This window comes from Lathyrus oleraceus, chromosome 3 (genome assembly GCF_024323335.1).
Source record: "Lathyrus oleraceus cultivar Zhongwan6 chromosome 3, CAAS_Psat_ZW6_1.0, whole genome shotgun sequence".
Classification (NCBI taxonomy): domain Eukaryota; kingdom Viridiplantae; phylum Streptophyta; class Magnoliopsida; order Fabales; family Fabaceae; genus Lathyrus; species Lathyrus oleraceus.
Genome location: NC_066581.1, coordinates 84,397,166 through 84,415,948, shown reverse-complemented (window position 1 = coordinate 84,415,948; position 18,783 = coordinate 84,397,166).

Below are 18,783 nucleotides of genomic sequence, written 5' to 3'. Positions count from 1 at the left end.
ATACCAGGATATGCCAGGCCTGGACACCAACATTGTTGAGCACAAGCTGCCACTTCAGCCAGACTGCCCGTCAGTAAAACAGAAACTCTGAAGAACAAGACCAGATATGGCTCTGAAGATTCGTGAAGAAGTCAAGCGACAATTTGATGTTGGTTTCCTCGCAGTGGCGAAGTACCCACAATGGGTAGCTAATATTGTACCTGTTCCTAAAAAGGATGGAAAAGTGAGGATGTGTGTTGACTATAGGGATATGAACAAAGCTAGTCCAAAGGACGATTTCCCTCTACCACACATTGATACTCTGGTAGATAACACTGCAAGTTTTGCTGTATTCTCCTTTATGGATGGTTTTTCTAGGTACAATCAAATTAAGATGGCACTAGATGACATGGAGAAGACCACTTTTATTACCCCTTGGGGCACGTTTTGCTACAAGGTAATGCCTTTCGGTCTAAAAAATTTCTGGGCAACTTACCAAAGAGCTATGGTCACTCTTTTCCATGATATGATGGACAAGAAGATAGAGGTCTATGTTGACGACATGATTGCTAAATCCCAGAATGAAGAAGATCATATGAGCCATCTGAAGAAGTTGTTTCAACGCCTCAGAAAGTTTAGATTACGATTAAACCCTACAAAATGCACATTTGGTGTCCGTTCAGGGAAGTTGCTTGGTTTCATCGTTAGTCAGTGAGGAATTGAAGTGGACCCTGACAAGGTCCGAGCTATACAAGAAATGCCTGCTCCACGCACCGAGCGAGAAGTTAGAGGTTTCCTTGGGCGTTTGAATTACATCTCAAGGTTTATCTCACATATGACGGCCACATGTGAGCCTATCTTCAAATTGCTTCGAAAAGATCAAGTCGTTAAATAGAATTCTGATTGTCAAAGTGCTTTTGAGAAGATTCGTCAATACTTGCAAGAGCCGCCTATTTTGATTCCACCTGTCCCAGGAAAGCCATTAATCATGTATCTAACTGTGCTTGAAGGGTCAATGGGATGCGTGCTGGGGCAACATGACGAAACTGGTAGGAAAGAACATGCTATTTATTATCTGAGTAAAAAGTTTACCGATTGTGAAATTCGATATTCACTTTTGGAGAAAACTTGTTGCGCGCTAGCATGGGCCGCTCGTCGTTTGAGGCAGTACATGATTTGCCATACTACTTTGTTGATCTCGAAGATGGATCCAATAAAGTATATTTTTGAGAAACCTGTCTTAACTTGAAGACTTGCTCGTTGGCAGATGCTTTTGTCAGAGTACGAGATCCAGTACGTAACCCTGAAAGCAACCAAGGGAAGTGTTTTAGCAAAGTGTCTTGCTCATCAACCAGTTGAAGACTATCTGCCATTGAAGTTTGATTTCCCCGATGAGGATATAATGGTGATAAAGGATTGTGAGATCCCAGGCCCAGATGAAGGACTAGAACTAGGATCTCGATAGAAGCTCGCGTTCGATGGTTCCTCCAATTACAGTGGTCATGGTGTGGGAGCTGTTTTGATGAACCCAAATGGTGGCTTTACCCCTTTCACAGTAAGGTTATGCTTTGATTGTACGAATAATATCTCAGAGTATGAAGCTTGTATCCTTGGTCTTGAAGCCGCAATTGATCTCCGAATCAAGATCCTTGAGGAGTATGGAGATTCAGCCTTGGTGATCTATCAGGTCAAAGGAGAATGAGAAACTCGTGATGCGAAGCTGATCCCGTATCGTGCTCATGTTGTGAAGATGATAGAATACTTCAACGATATCACTTTCCATCACATCCCAAGAATAGAAAATAAAGTGGCTGACGCTTTGGCAACATTAGCATCAATGTACCAAGTCAGATTCCATAATGAAGCTCCACTTATTCGAATCGAGCGAAGAGATGAGCCTACGTACTGTCAATCGATTGAAGAAGAAACTGATGGTAAACCTTGGTTTCATGATACCAAGAGATATCTTCTAAGTCAAGAGTATCCAGAAGATGCTACATTGTTGGATAACAAAACTCTAAGGAGGTTATCATCCAAATTCTTTTTGAGTAATGATGTGCTTTACAAAAGAAACCATTACATGGTTCTGCTCAGATGCGTAGGTAGACACGAAGCAGACATGCTAATCAAGGAAATTCATGAAGGATCTTTTGGAACTCATGCTAATGGACATGCCATGGCCAAGAAGATTTTGAGAGCTGGCTATTATTGGTTGACCATGGAGTCCGATTGTTTCAGCTATGCCAGAAAATGTGATAAATGTCATATTTATGCTGATAAAGTGCATGTACCGCCAACACTTTTGGATGTTTTAACATCGCCTTGGCCCTTCTCAATGTGGGGCATCGACATGATTGGTGCTATAGAGCCTAAGGCTTCCAATGGTCATCGTTCCATCCTAGTTGCCATTGATTACTTTACTAAATGGGTGGAGGCTGCTTCCTACACCAATGTGACGAGGCATGTGGTTGCTCGCTTTATCAAGAAGGAGATTATCTGCCGCTACGGGATCCCTAGCAAGATCATTACAGCAACGGTTCAAACTTGAACAACAAGACAATGATAGAATTATGTGAGAGTTTCAAGATTGACCACCATAATTCTTCTCCATATCGTCCCAAGATGAACGGTGTTGTTGAAGCCGCCAACAAAAACATCAAGAAGATCCTGCAAAAGATGGTGAAAACTTATAATGATTGGAACGAGATGCTACCCTTTGCTTTGCATGGATATCGGACCTCAGTCCGCACTTCAACACGGGCAACCCCATTCTCCTTAGTGTATGGGACGGAAGCAGTTCTCCCAGTCGAAGTAGAGATACCTTCAATGAGAATATTGATGGAGGCCAAGCTAGACGAAGCTGAATGGATCCAGAACAATTATGATCAACTTAACCTCATTGATGAGAAGCGTATGACCGCTATGTGCCATGGACAATTGTACCAATAACGAATCAAGAAAGAGTTTGACAAAAAGGTCTGTCCTCGAGAGTTCAAGGAAGGAGATCTCGTGCTCAAGAAGATATTTCCAGTACACAAGGATTCACGTGGGAAGTGGACTCCCAACTATGAAGGCCCGTACGTTGTAAAAAGAGCATACTATGGAGGTGCTCTATTTCTCACAACTATGGATGGAGAAGAGCTCATTCACCCTGTGAACTCTGATGCAGTCAAAAGATATTATGCCTAACAAAAACCAGGTGGACTGAAAACCCGAAAAGGCGGTCCATGCAAAAGTTAAGGATAATAAAAAAAATGGTAGCTCGCTAAGTTGAAAACCTGAAAGGGCGACTTAGGAAAAAAAGAGCGCCTCGGTGGATTGAAAACCCGAAAGGGCGATCCAGGCAAAAATTAGGGACAAGAGGCATAAATTGCATCAGTTGTCACTAATCAATACAGAAGAGCTAAAACTGGAAGATCAACCCAAATGCTCCCTTCAAAAGCGAGGTTTTGTGGAGTCATTGTTATTAGGGATAGTTAGTCATTGCGATTCGATGTAAACCTTTCCCTATTACCATTTTAAAATTTGTAACATTCCATGGAGCTACACCATTTGTGTGCTACCATTCTTGAATAAATACAAGTTTTCCTATCAAATTCTATCATTTGCTGTTTTTCTCCGATTCTCTTTGTTATGCAAAATGTCATTTATTTGTTAATAATGAAATTTTGAACTCAAAAAGAATTTTTCAATACATTGAGAAACACAATTTTGCTTTGACATGTTGAAATATTAAAAAGGAAACCTTTCATCTTTCCCTGCAAGTCTCAAGTTGCAAGACTTCTCTTGGATGATCAACATATGTCTCCAGAGAGCACATATTTAGCATTCTCCCTAGGCCAGTTATAACTGTTCAACTTGATAGATCCTCCTTTGATGCATTTACTCACTCTTTCGGTTGAGTTATTGGTATTGAGGATTCAGTACCTCCACAAAGCTCTCCCTAATTTCTAGTCTGTATATTGTCAGCATTTGCATATCGTGATCATTCATATATCATGCATATAAGCAAAATCCAAGTCATGCATAGCCCGAAGTGCTTCGCGCTCATTTGCATAATCTCAGGTCTCGTTGTTGATTGTATCCCTTGTATCCCTTGCTCATTCATATACTGGTGTCGTTTGTTAAGACTGGTTGTCACCAGCATCTTTTGAAATCCAGTCGTAACTGGTATCTCTTCAAATCTGGTTGTCACCAGCATTTTCTATCAAGTCCAATTGTTATTGGCATCACCTGTTAAGTCCAGTTGTAACTGGCGTTCGAGTGTTAAAATCCAGTTGTAACTGATATCTCTTTAAAGCCTGGTTGTCACCAGCATCTTGTCTCAAATCCAACCAGAATTGGTACCTCAAGCACAGTTGTAACTGGCGCTTTGATAAAACCATTTGTCAATGGTATGATAAGTCTGGTTGTAACCAACATTGTTTGCAAGTCCAATTGTTATTGGCATTATCTGTCAAGTCCATTTGTTATTGGCATGACCTGTTAAGTCCAGTCGTAACTGGCGCTCAAATGTTAAAATTTAGTTGTAACGGATGGCTCTGTAAAATCTGGTTGTCACCAACATCTTATCTTAAATCCAATTGTAATTGGTATCCCCAATCAGAGTTGTAACCGGCACTGTCTTAAAAAATCATTTGTAAATGGTATGATAAGTCTGGTTATCACCATTCTTGTTTGCAAGTCCAATTGTTATTGGCATTGTCTGTTAAGTCCAGTTGTAACTGGCGCACATTTTCAAATCCAGTTGTATCTGGTATCCTTTTAAAGTCTGGTTGTCACTAGTATTTGTCAAATCCATCTGTAAATGGTATCTTTAAGTTTGGTCGTCATCAGCACCCTTGAAGTCCAGTTCTAACCGACACTAATTCGTTTGAGGATGGTGGCGATCTATGATTATAGTATGAGTCCAATTGTGGTTAGCACCTACAGAGAGTTTTTCTATCCTGTTGACTCTGGGTTCCTAGAAGGTTGTCATTTTGACTCTTTCATTGACAGTAATTTCCAAAAAAATTGATCGGATAATTTTCTTGTGAGAAATCTCCGGATTTGTCAGGAATGTTCAAAGTGTCGTCAGGTCATGTATGAACCCGTTGATATACTCTTTTTGATTTTTCTAAATGTCGTCATATCATGTTTGAACCTGCTGTCAGAACTTCTTGATATTCCCCAACATTGCCAAGTCATGTATGAACCCATCGCTGAACCTTTTACTCCAGTATTACCAGTTCATGTCTGAACCTATTTTGAAGAACCTTTTTCTTTGATTTTTCAGTTGTTATCAGGTCACTTATGAACCTGTTTTAGAAAATTTTCTTATTCAGGTTTAATGAGTCATGTGTGAACTTATTGACAAAATCTCTTGTGTTCTAAGTGTCGTTTATCAGCTTTCACTTTGATTACTCCCCGTTGTGTGTCTGACTCTCCAGCAAGATTGTTATCCCCAACGAGTTAGTTTTACCCTATTTGTCTGTCTCCCTGTGGACCATCAGTATTCCCCACAGATTGGTTTGTCTGGCATAACATCTCCTGTTAAGGGTTCACCATGTCCCTAACAGATAAATTCAGAAACAAAGAGTCTTTCACCCATGCATGTCATGTCACATCATTTGCATTTCAGGATTAAAATCCGGCTTTTCTTAAGTATTTAATTATCCTCCACTATGATCATATGAAGAGTGTCCTACTTCATATTCTCTGGTTGAAGATACTTAAATAGGGGCAACTGTCACACCCCGATTTTGACCCCGATATTCATATCATTATTTCATTCATTATTTGTTCCTCATGATTTTGTTCCTCTAATATGGTACCCCTTTTTCATGAGCATCAAGTGGTCTCGTTTTCTGTTATGGGTGCACCTTGTTGTGTTGTGTGCATTCAAGGCGAGGTTCTACCGTCAACATGCTTAGATACATAGGCGCATTCCGCGTCGGTGGTAATCAAGGAATTCGAGGATTATTGTGCTTGGATTAGAGTATGTGGTCAAAAAGATTTGTCATGAAAAGCTTTGATGAACATTATTTATTCAAGGAGATTCCAGTGGTTTACCATGTTTTAAGGGAGAGTCATTATCATGTGAGTTTTTCAAGAGGGACCAAGCATGGTTGTCGTCGGAATCAAGCTAGTGGCCGAAGGCCATCCTTTATTTGCATGGATTTTAATAGATAATTCAAGGGAAACACAAAGGAGTCTCAATCATGTTCAATAATTTGGTTTTGATATTGGGATTTAAATCTAAAGGGGGGCATTTGGTCGAAGCTACTGATACTCACGTGCAAACTTTATGCTTGGATCCTAAGGAAGCAAATGTGCATCATGTTATTGTTAACCAAGCACCATTCAAAGTAGGCTAAGACCATGCAAGAGCAAATAATAAATCTTCATCAGATCTTAATTGAAGTGGCATACAAAGGAGAAAATAGTATGTTAATTGAGGAAAATTACAAGCATTGCAAATGATGCAATAAAATTAGTTGTTGGCCATTAACACTGGACCAAGCAACCTCAAGAAAATCTAATCCGTTGGTCGCTTCAGGATAGGTTCTGTTTCAATTTCTTCATCACTAACTGCTTCATCAAAACTTAATATCCGAATGTGTAGAAGCTTGATGGTAGTTGTGTCTTCTATATTCCTTAATACCATACAATTTGGTCGACAATGTATCCTTATTGCTCAGGATCATTATCGCACTTATCATTGTAATACGGTTGAGAGGATTCACTATGGTCCTTCATAGCCATATCAGCATCTGCAATTGTTTTCTCTGTTGACCCAACCGCTGCTTCAGCAACAAACTTATAATCTTCAAAAATATACGGCATAACCATTTGCACTGCCAGATGATCTTGTGGATTGCTGCTTATTTCATTCAATTGACGCATCTATCAACTCCTTCACTGGCAGGGTGCTAGCACTGACAAAAGTTTGTTGCCCTTCTATTAGCTCTTCTGGAAGCTTGAGAAGCTCTTTTTCAGACTCTGCAGTATCCTAATCCATTTGATGCTCTTTAGCAATTTCCTTAAATAGTTTCAACTTCACTTCACCATGAGGGTTGCATACTGAGAACTTGTACGAGCAAATTCTTAGAAGTTTAATGGCAGGGCTAGCACTAGGTGATAGTGATGGAGAGATTGTCAATGCAGATAATTTCCTGAGTACTTGCAGCCAAGAGTTTCGTGCTCGAGGAACCGATTTTCTCAAGCGCACTCGTAAAAATATGTTGCGGGAACACCTACAAAAAAAAGGAAAATGAATGCAAGAGTGATAGCTTTAACGAGTATGTCAAGCAGATTGATGCCATAGAGAAGCAAGTAACTGAATTTGAAGCAGTGGTCTCTATTCTCGATAAATATGTGGCTCTGTTGGAATCAAAAGTCCAATTTGATTACCAAACCAAAAGTCCTTCGTCCTAAATATGGGTTTTAAAAAAAGGTTTGTGTCTGTGATATGGGGTGCGACCAAAAGGATTTTAATTTAGCTGAAACTGCAACATGATCGCAATTGACCGGGTTTCTTTGCAATATCAAGAGACATGATGCGACTGCAACCAATTATGAAGCGCTTTCCTCTCTGCAACTGTTCAGACCTTACTTGGCAAACTTGCTTCCAAAGAGTTTCTTAATTACATCACAAACACCAAGCTCGATGTCTCACTCTTGAAAAAGTTAAGAGCAACACTACGCACTCTTCAACCTGTGCTAGACACTGCAGAGGAGAAGCGAATAAAAACTCCTTCTATCAAAGAATGACTTGATGACTTTAAAGATGATGTCTACGATGCTGAAGATTTACTCAACCAAATTAGATATGATTCCCTTTGATGCAAAATGGAGAACAAACTACCTGCAACAAAACAACATCAAATTGTGAGATGTGACAATATTTTTGAGAAAAATATACACAGTGGAACTGCTGATGCTTTTCGTTCCGAAGTGGTGGAAACTGAGACCAACAACGCAAAGTTGGAACTACAAAATTCTGTTGATTCAGGTGCACAGATGGATGACATGGAAAAACCATTTATAACCCCTTGTAAAGCATTAACGGTGGCAAAAAAACGCCATCGCCACCTTCAACCTGCAGCCCCAAGCGAAGACATACTTTCCATTCTTTTGCTCGCATTTCACTGCAGTAAAAATCACAATAACTTGGTAAGGTAGTAAAAATTCACAAACAACAAAAAAGGAACGAGACATTTTCACAAGAAAAAGTACAAGGTACATGTTACCTTTTTCAGAATAAGCATCAAAGTGGGGTAGACAACAGAGGAGCGCAAGGGAGCGTCCTCCCAGACCAATGTCTTTTGATCTTAGTGGCCAATTCCAAACCCTAGCAGGATGAATATAAAACGGAGAATTTTCTCCTCATTGAGCGGCGGCTACGGTTCAAAAAGGAAGAGGACGAACCCCTAAGAACACCACAACCAAATCAATCAGAGCTATTCTTGAGAACCAAAACAAAGATATAAAAGCGTTGAGTCCAAAGGAAAAGGAAGAGAAGTGGTCACGCACCTGTTCATTTGCTCCAAAGTACCTCGATCCGGTAAATTTATTGCCCCTTGCTGCGTTTCATTCCCAGATTCATGAATGTGTGCATAGTTTATCTCTTACATGCTTTGTTTTTATTTCTCTACAAAATGATTGTCCCCTTTTTGTCGTTTGATGTTGGAGGTTGACGTCGTTGATTAGGGTTCGGGATTTGGTAGATGTCAATTGCATTTGTTCTTTTTTCTTAATGCTGAAGTTTGGTTCGTGTAAGGAGAAATAGACTGTGATTTATTTTTGTAAGTGTTTCAAGCTGACAAGAGAAGTGTTTGAGGCGGAGTGGAATACTTCACGTTTCAGTTTCGTTTTTGTGTTAAAATGAGTTTTAAGGCCAAAGATGAACGGTACCTTTCCCACTTCCCGAGATTAATATTGTTCTGTTTCTCCCTAGGCTTTAATGGCCTTCTTTCTCGGTCACGACGTGTGGTCGTTGGGGTGGGAGAATCTTGTCTCCACACGTGCCTTCCTGCGGAAGAGGGAGAGGCTTGCTGGATCTGACCCATTTGGGCCTCCTAGGTTAACGACCCACCTCCGCTCAGTCTAGTTTGTTGCGCCCTGATGGGCCTTAGGAGCATTCAGGGCCCATCTTTTTTCTGTTTGTGTTGGCATTTGTTTTGTTTTTATTATTTCTCTTTTTCTTTTCTTTCAAGAAATAGTTCTATTTAATTTAAATGAATTTTTGTTTATCAAATTAGATTTTCTTATCAATACCTAAGTTTTAGTCATATATTTTGTTATTATTATTATTATTTTTTTTATTATCATCATCAATTATTTAATATGACTTAGGTGGTGATTCTTTCTTTTTCCGAGATTTATGTGAATTATCATATTTATGCTTGTTTATTCGTTTGTACAAATTATTGATTTTATGCGCGTGGTATGTTATAATCATGATAGAACATTTCAATTTCATTGATCAAAACATAATTCAAACCAAAAAATAAATCACCTAATTCTCGATTCAATGTCGGGTCCCCATTTCCATACCTTTGTAAGTCGATTGCTTGTAAGCATCGTCATCATCGTCATCAACCTCACATAGCTTACTCTTGGGCTTCCTTACAATGAGACGGTTCTCTTGCACTTACATTCATGCATTGCTAGTTGATTATTTTGTTCCATTTTAATTATTCCATTACTTTGAATCCCCATTTGACAAAAATAAACCCCCACTCCCATGATGTGTAATGATATTCTACTGTTTTATTTCTTTATTTGCTTGACTGTTTAGTTAGCTACTAACACAAGAATAAAATCAACCATTTCCAAAATATCAAAAATAAGACTCGATCCAACGTCGAGTATTTTTCCCAATAAATAAATCCATTCCATTTCATCAAAACCATTTCATTCAAATCTTTCACAATCGTTCATCAAATGCTTGATCCAATGTCAAGCCATTTTCACAATAAAAACTCAAAAAGACTTAATTCATATTTAAGACCTTTTCAATAAAGATGGAAATGGAACGTGGTGGATACCACGCACTCCTGAGACTAGGATTCGAGATGGATGTTTCGCCTATCTTAGCTCTCGCCATCATCCAAATCCATCTATTCTGTTTCTCCCAAACATTCTTTCAAATTTCTCTTAAACGTCCATCAATGCTTGATCCAACGTCAAGCCATTTTCATAATAAAACTCAAAATGCTTAATTCTTATTTAACACTTTGCAAATAAAGATGGAAATGGAATATGGTGGATACCGTGTACTCCTGAGATTAAGATTCGAGGTGAATGCCTCGTCTATCTTAGTTATCGCCATCATTTAAAATTGTCAATGCGGTTTCTTCAAACCCTTTCCCCAACCAAATTCAAAAACACTTAATTCTTATTAAATACTTTTGCAAATAAAATGGAAATGGAACATGGTGGATACCACACTCTCCTGAGACTAGGATTCGAGATGGATATCTCGTCCATCCAAGTTCTCCCCATTACTCAAAATACATCAAACCAGTCAATTTCTTTTATCGCCACCGTGCGATTGACTCTTAAACCCTTTCTCAAACGAAAGGTACTTTGTTTCAAAACAATGCAAGGCAATGTTTCTCCACTTGTTTTGTGTAGTCCAACAATGTTTTCGTCGATTTGACACAAAGTAGCTTTCGCTAAAATCGACCAACCAACAAACATTTTCTACCCAGAACTATATAAGCCTTGAGTTCTCTATTGAGATACGTAGGAGCAGGATTTGTAAATCTTGTCAGGTCCACTAATAAAAAACTTAGGTTTAGTCCTTTGTTGAAAATCCAAAAACATTCCTCTCTCTTCTATTCTTTCTTTCCCACCTAATAACTCGAAAGCCTAACATTTCAAACTAACACTAACGCACACAACTAACCTAACGGTTCCCGTTGAGTACAACGGACATGAGGGGTGTTAATACCTTCCCCTTGCATAATCGACTCCCGAACCTTGATTTGGTTGCGACGGCCATAATCATTGTCGTTCTTTCTTGGGTTTTATCGATATTTCCCCTTTCCTTTTTAGGAATAAATAAAGTTCGGCGGCGACTCTCTTCAGTCCATCAATGCGAGTGTGCGATCGCACTTCGCTAGGTCGTATTCCCATTTTTTTCCGAGGTACGACAACAACAACTGAATAAAATTATAATTCAAATTATTCATACAAAGTCAAACCATCATATTATTCCAACAAGATTGAATAAGGCCCATCATCACACAACCTAACCTAGAGGAGCTTTAGCTACTCATAATGAAAATTACAATACCAATTGGATAAAGAAGAATAACATGTGAATTCCCTTGAAGGATATGCCTCCAATAGCTTCCAATGCTCTCAAAATCGCCCTTTGATGTTGTAAAATCGTGCTTCTAGTGCAAGAATTTGTAACCCTTGTCAAATGATTGAAAATCCCCTTAAAAAGCACTCAGAACGGGTCAGAACGTTTCAGAAAAACCCAAAAAAAACACTCATCGCACGCATTATACAAGCATCACACACACGATGTAACCTAAGCATCCATATAGATCATGATTATTCCAGTAGTTGCATCAAAATTCACCATTTTTACCAGAATTTTCACTAAGTTCCATTCTTCCATTCTTGGTTATTTTTCACTCATCTTGGATATTTCTTCTTCATTGTGGCCCATCTTTCGCTCCTTTTTCACTGATTCTTCACCTAATTATATGCAATGACGGACTGTCATCACAATCACAAACTTGAATCTTTGTTTGTCCTCAACCAACTCACCTGTAACTTCACATTTCAACAGACAATAAGTCATACAATAAAAATTAAACATCACCATATTTTGTGTTACCTGACCATTGTTCCAACTTCCAACTTCTATCCAGCAAATTCAGAAAATATCCTCAACATTGACGAGTACTCAATATGTCTCTCAGATCACTTTACTCGCTCAATGAATAGGGTTATCACTCAATTAACATGAAAAATAAATTACACTTAACTTGATCATGTTCTAATATAGTTTATCATAGAAATCGTAACACACACATAAGAGGTCTTTTCAGGTTGTAACTTGACTTATGTTCGGGTAGGATATTTGTAGGAAAGTAGGTTTAAACCTTTGAAGTTAGGTACCTAGTTCTCCTTCTAGAATTGTACTGTTTTGTTCCTTCTTATTGGTAGTAGAGTTTTGGTCATTCTTTTTTATTTTTTCTCGTTTTTTTGAAGAAGTGACTTTTTCTACTTCTTATTTTCTCAATATTTTTCAAAAATTTGACCACTTAACTCTAGTACCCCAATCCCAAACTTAAAACTTTGCTCACTTCCAAGAGCAACCCTTAACTTACTCTTTTTCATTCAACTTTAAGAACCAAAATTCTACCTAACTCCAAAGAGAGGGTGGAAATAAAGAATATTTAAAGTCAAATGGTTAAGAGTTGTAGGCAACGTCACCGAAAGAAAGACTTAGGCTCAAAGTGGCTTGCAAAGGATGTTACTAATACTATAAGGTGGCTACCACTACAACAAACAAGACCTTAGACAGCGCTTTTTTTAGCCTTAGACAGCGCTTTAAAGCGCTGTCTAAACCTCCGCTGCTAAAGGTTTAGACAGCGCTTTTTTAAATCTTAAAAGCGCTGTCTAAGCCCCCCCCCCCCCCTTAGACAGCGCTTTGGCCAAAAGCGCTTTATAAGACCCTCTTATTTTAAAATTTTTAGGTATACCTTAGACAGCGCTTTTGAAAAGCGCTGTCTAAGCCCCACCCCCTTAGACAGCGCTTTGGCCAAAAGCGCTTTCTAAGACCCTCCTATTTTAATTTTTTTAGGTATACCTTAGACAGCGCTTTTCAAAAAGCGCTGTCTAAGCCCCCCCCTTAGACAGCGCTTTTGCCTAAAGCGCTTTCTAATCCCCCACTTAGACAGCGCTTTTTACAAAAGCGCTGTCTAAGGTATACGAAAATTTTTGAAGCTTTTGTTTTAAACCACATTTTTTCCAGGTTTATAAACCAGAATTTCTACCTGTTTTCAACCAGATTTTGACAGACAATTATCACATTTTATATATGTCATTTTGGCCTTTTTTTCTACCAATTTTTGGCTAACAAATATATATATATACCAATTCAAACCAATTTTGCCTTAAATGTATCAAAATATATACAAATTTATGTACACATTTACAAGTCATAACATATACTACAAATGTACACATTAATTACACAAATTTATGAACAAACATTGAGCTTTATCATGAATTGACACCACTCCTCTTTGATTTCGTCCACTTGATCCTTTGTATAAAATGCACACTTGAATTCATCAAAGTACTACATAATAATATAACATATTTTGAATTAATTCCAACTATTTAATTATATGAGATATGTGTAAATATAAAAATAACTCATAAGTTAGAAATACATACATCGGTGGGAATCTTTAATCGGCCCAAAGCAAGAGTATCTCGCATAAACTTCAACATGAAATACCCGCAATCTATTTGATTACGTTGTTGAGGACACTACATATGAAAAAAAAAATGGATTATAAATCCTAAGTTTTATCAAGTGTCATCACTAATATAATAAAAAATGTGGTAATTAAAAATATACCGCCACTTTAATCCATGTAATGGAGTTGGCGCCCCTCCTTGAGGTTTGGATATCTCGTTGGGCCCGAAAAGCTTGTAGGACGCTAATAAAATAAAAATGAAGCAATTAGAACAATTCACATAAACTAAGAAAACATCATTGGGGCGCATCAATTTGTCATACAAAAACCTAATATAAAAACATCATTAACACCTCTTTTGAAACATAAAGTAAACCGGATTAACATAAAGTAAACATCATTAACATAAGTTGTTTAATTAATAAAACAAAGTAGACCGGATTTACCTAATATATGTATTGACAACGGTGACGCCGATTTCTTCATGACTAAAAACTTGCATGAAGTCTTCATTACCAATCATTTGGTCGTAATCAAAGCCGAAAATCCCTACCTCCATATGTACAGTCCGAACACCTCCGGTCGGTATATCGGTCATCTCTAGAAATGTCCTGAGGCACGACCTATACTTGGTGGTAGGTTTTTTCCTAGCTACGGTCTTCTTAGCACCAGAACTTTTTACCCGTGCGGAGGCGTTGCTAACCTCCTTTTTTTGTTGTGCGGAGGCATTGCTAACCTCATTTTCTTGAAGCTACATGTCATATAAATAGTTAGATCAAATTAAGAATGTAACAACTTCCATGAATATATGTCATATAATTGTATATTACCTCTTTTCTTGAAACCGTGGACTCGGTATGCCGTGGAATCGCATTATCTTTTGATTTGGATTTTGTGGGAGTCTATTTAACATAACCAAGGAAAATATGTAAGTAAAATTTTAAGCATAAATTTTAAACTTTGAATATACACATTAAAGTTAACATAAGTTTTAAGCATACCTCATATCCTACGCATATGAGGTTTGTCGGCCATGCAACAAACGAACCTACTGCTTCGTGCACCGTTGTTGCATCCGAATCATCGCTAGGATATGGTAATGCTGCATTCGGCTCAACTGCAATATCAACTGATACCTTCAAACATCCAGCAGGGAGCTCTCTAGTGTGGAGTAATACTCCGCTAACGTTATGCACTTTTCCCTTGCCAACCATCCGATAGTATGGTGACGACAAATACAGCTGACAATGGGAAATGCCCTAAAACCAATAATAACAAGAAATCGTTAATGTGTATATATGTCAAATACATAATTTAAGCAAATAGTTCAATTTAAGACAATTATATGTAATTAATTACCTCTAGAATGTTCGGCTGAAAGGTACAGTTGATACTGTCTTTGTCCGAAGCATCTCTGTATACTGTTGAGGCGCTAGCCTCTCTTTCTCTCCTCAATGCATCAAGCTCAGCTTGCATGGCTTCCAATCTTGCATGAAGCTCCCGATTACTAGGAGCCTTTCCTTTTTTAATACTCAGGGAGGTCGGAGTGACTCCAAATCCCTTACCCCTCACCCGACCAGAATACTCAGGGACATCTAATGCCCGACTAAGTATGCCCTTAGTATCATCGGGAGATAAAGACTGAGATAGCTCCTCCTGAAAAATCAGATGAATACCGTATACTTGTCAAATATTTGTGTATAAAAATGTTATTCAGTTAATGAAAAAATGTTATACTTACACATTTCTGGTATACGTGTAAAACTTCTTCTTGAGGAACTCCAGATTTGCCCACACGGGCTTCCTTCCACAAAACATGTGCAGGAAGAGATGTTTCTGAACTTTCCTCCTTCTGCAGCTACACATTAAGTCATACAATTTGATCAGATAAAACTAATATATGATGAACAAATTTGTTATCGCAATTTATAAATACTTACCATGGATTGTTCTAAGCGTCCATATCCGACACGTCCTTTTCGGTACGGATATGCGGGACTTGATGCTCTTTCCCGATTTGTAGCACTTATTCTTTGAAAAACCGGGTCTTGTCTTTTGGATTTGAAAGCTTCCCATTCTTCAGCCGATATCAAACTTTCATATTTTTTAGGAAGCTCCGCATCCACAAAATTACCATCCGCATCCTTAAGGAACTTGGATGATAAAAATGTCTGAAACCCTCTTAGAAGCTTTCCGGCCAATTTCATACAAAAACCTCTTCTTTCTTCTTCGATGTTAACACATCGCTAAGAAAAACATACAGATTGATAGTTAGTATCGGTAATTGAAAAAACATAATTGATACCGTATAATTAAGGGCCAAATGATTGTACCTTTATCTCACTCCAAATTTTTTCTTTGGACTCATTCAGCTCTTTGTTTCTCCAATCATCACATGTAATGGGAATTTCATTCCTTACTAGTGCACCGATAAAACTAGTTAAGGTATGCCCATTAGGTTCTATAAGCTGTCCCTGGTTGCTCCAATAGACATCTAGTATGATGCCTCGAGATCTTCCTTCGACCACCCTTCTCATTACTGTGATGCCTCTTCGAATTTCTTCTTCCGCGGATACTTTTTTACTAACTTCCTCATGTTGGTCATCAGCCATGTCTAACCTGTAATAAACCAAGGAAACCATCAAATATCAAATATAACTTATAATCAAAGCAATTGAAAACAAAAAAATAAAGAAATCATGCATTATCAGATATAACTTATAATCAAAGCAATTGAAAACAAAAATATAACGAAATCATGCATTATCAGATATAACTTATAATCAAAGCAATTGAAAACAAAAAAATAAAGAAATCATGCATTATCAGATATAACTTATAATCAAAGCAATTGAAAACAAAAATATAATCAAATCATGCATTATCACATATAACTTATAATCAAAACAATTGAAAAAAAAAATAAAGAAACCATGGATAATTTACCTAAGTCACTAACATCTCTTTCTTTTCTTTGTTGGAATATTAATCACTTGTTTCTTAGCAATGCGTACGGATGAATTGATCCAAATTCCCTCATTATGATCGTTTCTTATATATGACTCATCCGGTATAAGATCCTCAACTTCATCATTTCTATTCAACTCATTTCTTCCAGTGCTTCTACAATCTCTTCAACTCGATCACAATCGTATGTTTCCGTGTCTTTGTCGTATGAAGCATAGGTCGTATTACTTTTTCCACTCGATTCAACATTCTCGTTAATTTTCTCACCATGAAATATCCAACACTGATAACTTTGATCAATTCCATGCCTCAGCAAATGCGATTTCAATCCATGTGCGTCAACCTTACCAATATAACAACAACGCAAGCAAGGACAATGCATTCGTCTGGGGTTTTCAGCGTGTTGAACAGCATACTTAACGAATTCCAAAACCCCACTCTCGTACTCTTTGGTCATTCGATCGGCACAGATCCATGTTTTATCCATGGTTTTCCTACTTATTAAAGTAAACAATTAATCCAGACAAAAATACATAACTAAGGTAGTATCTTTGAATATCCTAACAATTATAAAGTTCAATTCATTTTAAACTTCAAAAACCTATACATGACCAATGTTAATATAAACTTCAATAACGTATCCGATACGCCAATATACCAACTTTAATTACCTCATCACTTTCATTTTTTATATTACAAGAATCAAACTTTTTCTATTACAATATACCTATAACTATACCTATAACTATATTAGAGTTCGTTCAATCATTTTATGGGAGAAATCTTGTTCCTTTAGAATGAAAGTGAGATGAACAACACTTTCACAGTTAAAAAGAAAAAAAAAACTACCTATTCAATCTTCAAGTATAATCACTAAGGAAACATGAAGTTTGAACAATATTGAACATCTAAATCCAAAATGAAATTTAGAGTTTAAAGTCAAGTAGACACAGACACTGTAACAAAACAATGTATGAAATTTAATACTACCTACCTACCTTTTTATGTGGGAAAACCATGTTTCATGTCCAAAATCTTATGTGTTCAATCTAAAAGTCTATAAATGGACCCCATTACTCGCCTAAACTTTATATTCAAATATTTGGACAAAATACTTGATGTACATGTAGAATAATGCAACAAAAATAGTACTCATAATTAATGTGATATTGTTAGGTATTCATATTTGCATATTAGATGATAAAGAAAGATGCTTGCACTTACATAAAGACAAGAACAAGAATTTTTATTTCTCATTCAGTTAGGGTTGGCAATTGAGCATCAACAGTGTATTTTACAAACAAAAAGAGCAAGCATTGAACCAAACAAAATAACAGAGCATGAAAAATACTGATGAAGTTATTTACAAATACTGATATTTCCCTAAATGAAGAACATACCGAAATGAAGGATTCTTCAAACACTTTCAGAAATGAAATATTCTTCAAACACTTGCAATGCCTGAAACCAAATGAATGAAAATGTTAAGAAATGACGAACAAAACGCAGTAGAAATGACGAACTGAATCAGAAATGAAAAAATGCAGAAATGAAGAACATACCGCAGTAGAAATGACGTTCTGAAACCGATTCTTCAAACACTTTCTGGTATTGAAACCGAATGATTACAATGTATTCTCGTTCGCTGTTAGGGTTCGCTGGAGGGGTTTAATCACAGGAGGGAAAACAAAAAGAACTGAGAACGAAAATAGAAGTCTGAAATTTAATTTTAATTAGACCTTAGACAGCGCTTTTGTGGAAAGCACTTTCTAAGATATGCCTTAGACAGCGCTTTCCAAAAGCGCTTTCTAAACCCCCACCTTAGACAGCGCTTTTGGTTTTAATTTTTTTTTTAATTGAAAGACTTTAAACAGCGCTTTCTCAAAAGCGCTGACTAAGGTCTATATTTAAAAGCGCTTTCTAAAAGCGCTGTCTAAGGGGGGGTCTTAGACAGCGCTTTCTAAAAGCGCTGTCTAAGACCCCCCCTTAGACAGCGCTTTCATTATTTTTTTAGAACATTTTCCGTGTTTTATTTTTATTTTAACCTTAGACAGCGCTTTCTTTTAAAAGCGCTGTCTAAGATGCGCTGTTAAAAAACCTTTTTGGCGTAGTGTACAAATGCTCAAGGTTAGAAAACAAAGAATTTTCCTTAATATATGTCAATCAAACTAGAAAACTTAATCAGAAATTGATCAAACTAGATAAAGTAAAATTGCACGGATGCACTCTAGGAAAGAAAAAGTGAACAATAAGAATATTTTGGCTTAAACCTTACCAGATGAGGTATTTGTAGGTTGAGTACAAGTCCGTTGATTCTTTTCTCATCCTTCTCCTTCAAGCTTCTAGTTGTTATTATAATGATCAAGTTTCCTTTGGATCATTTGTTTAATGTTAAAATGCT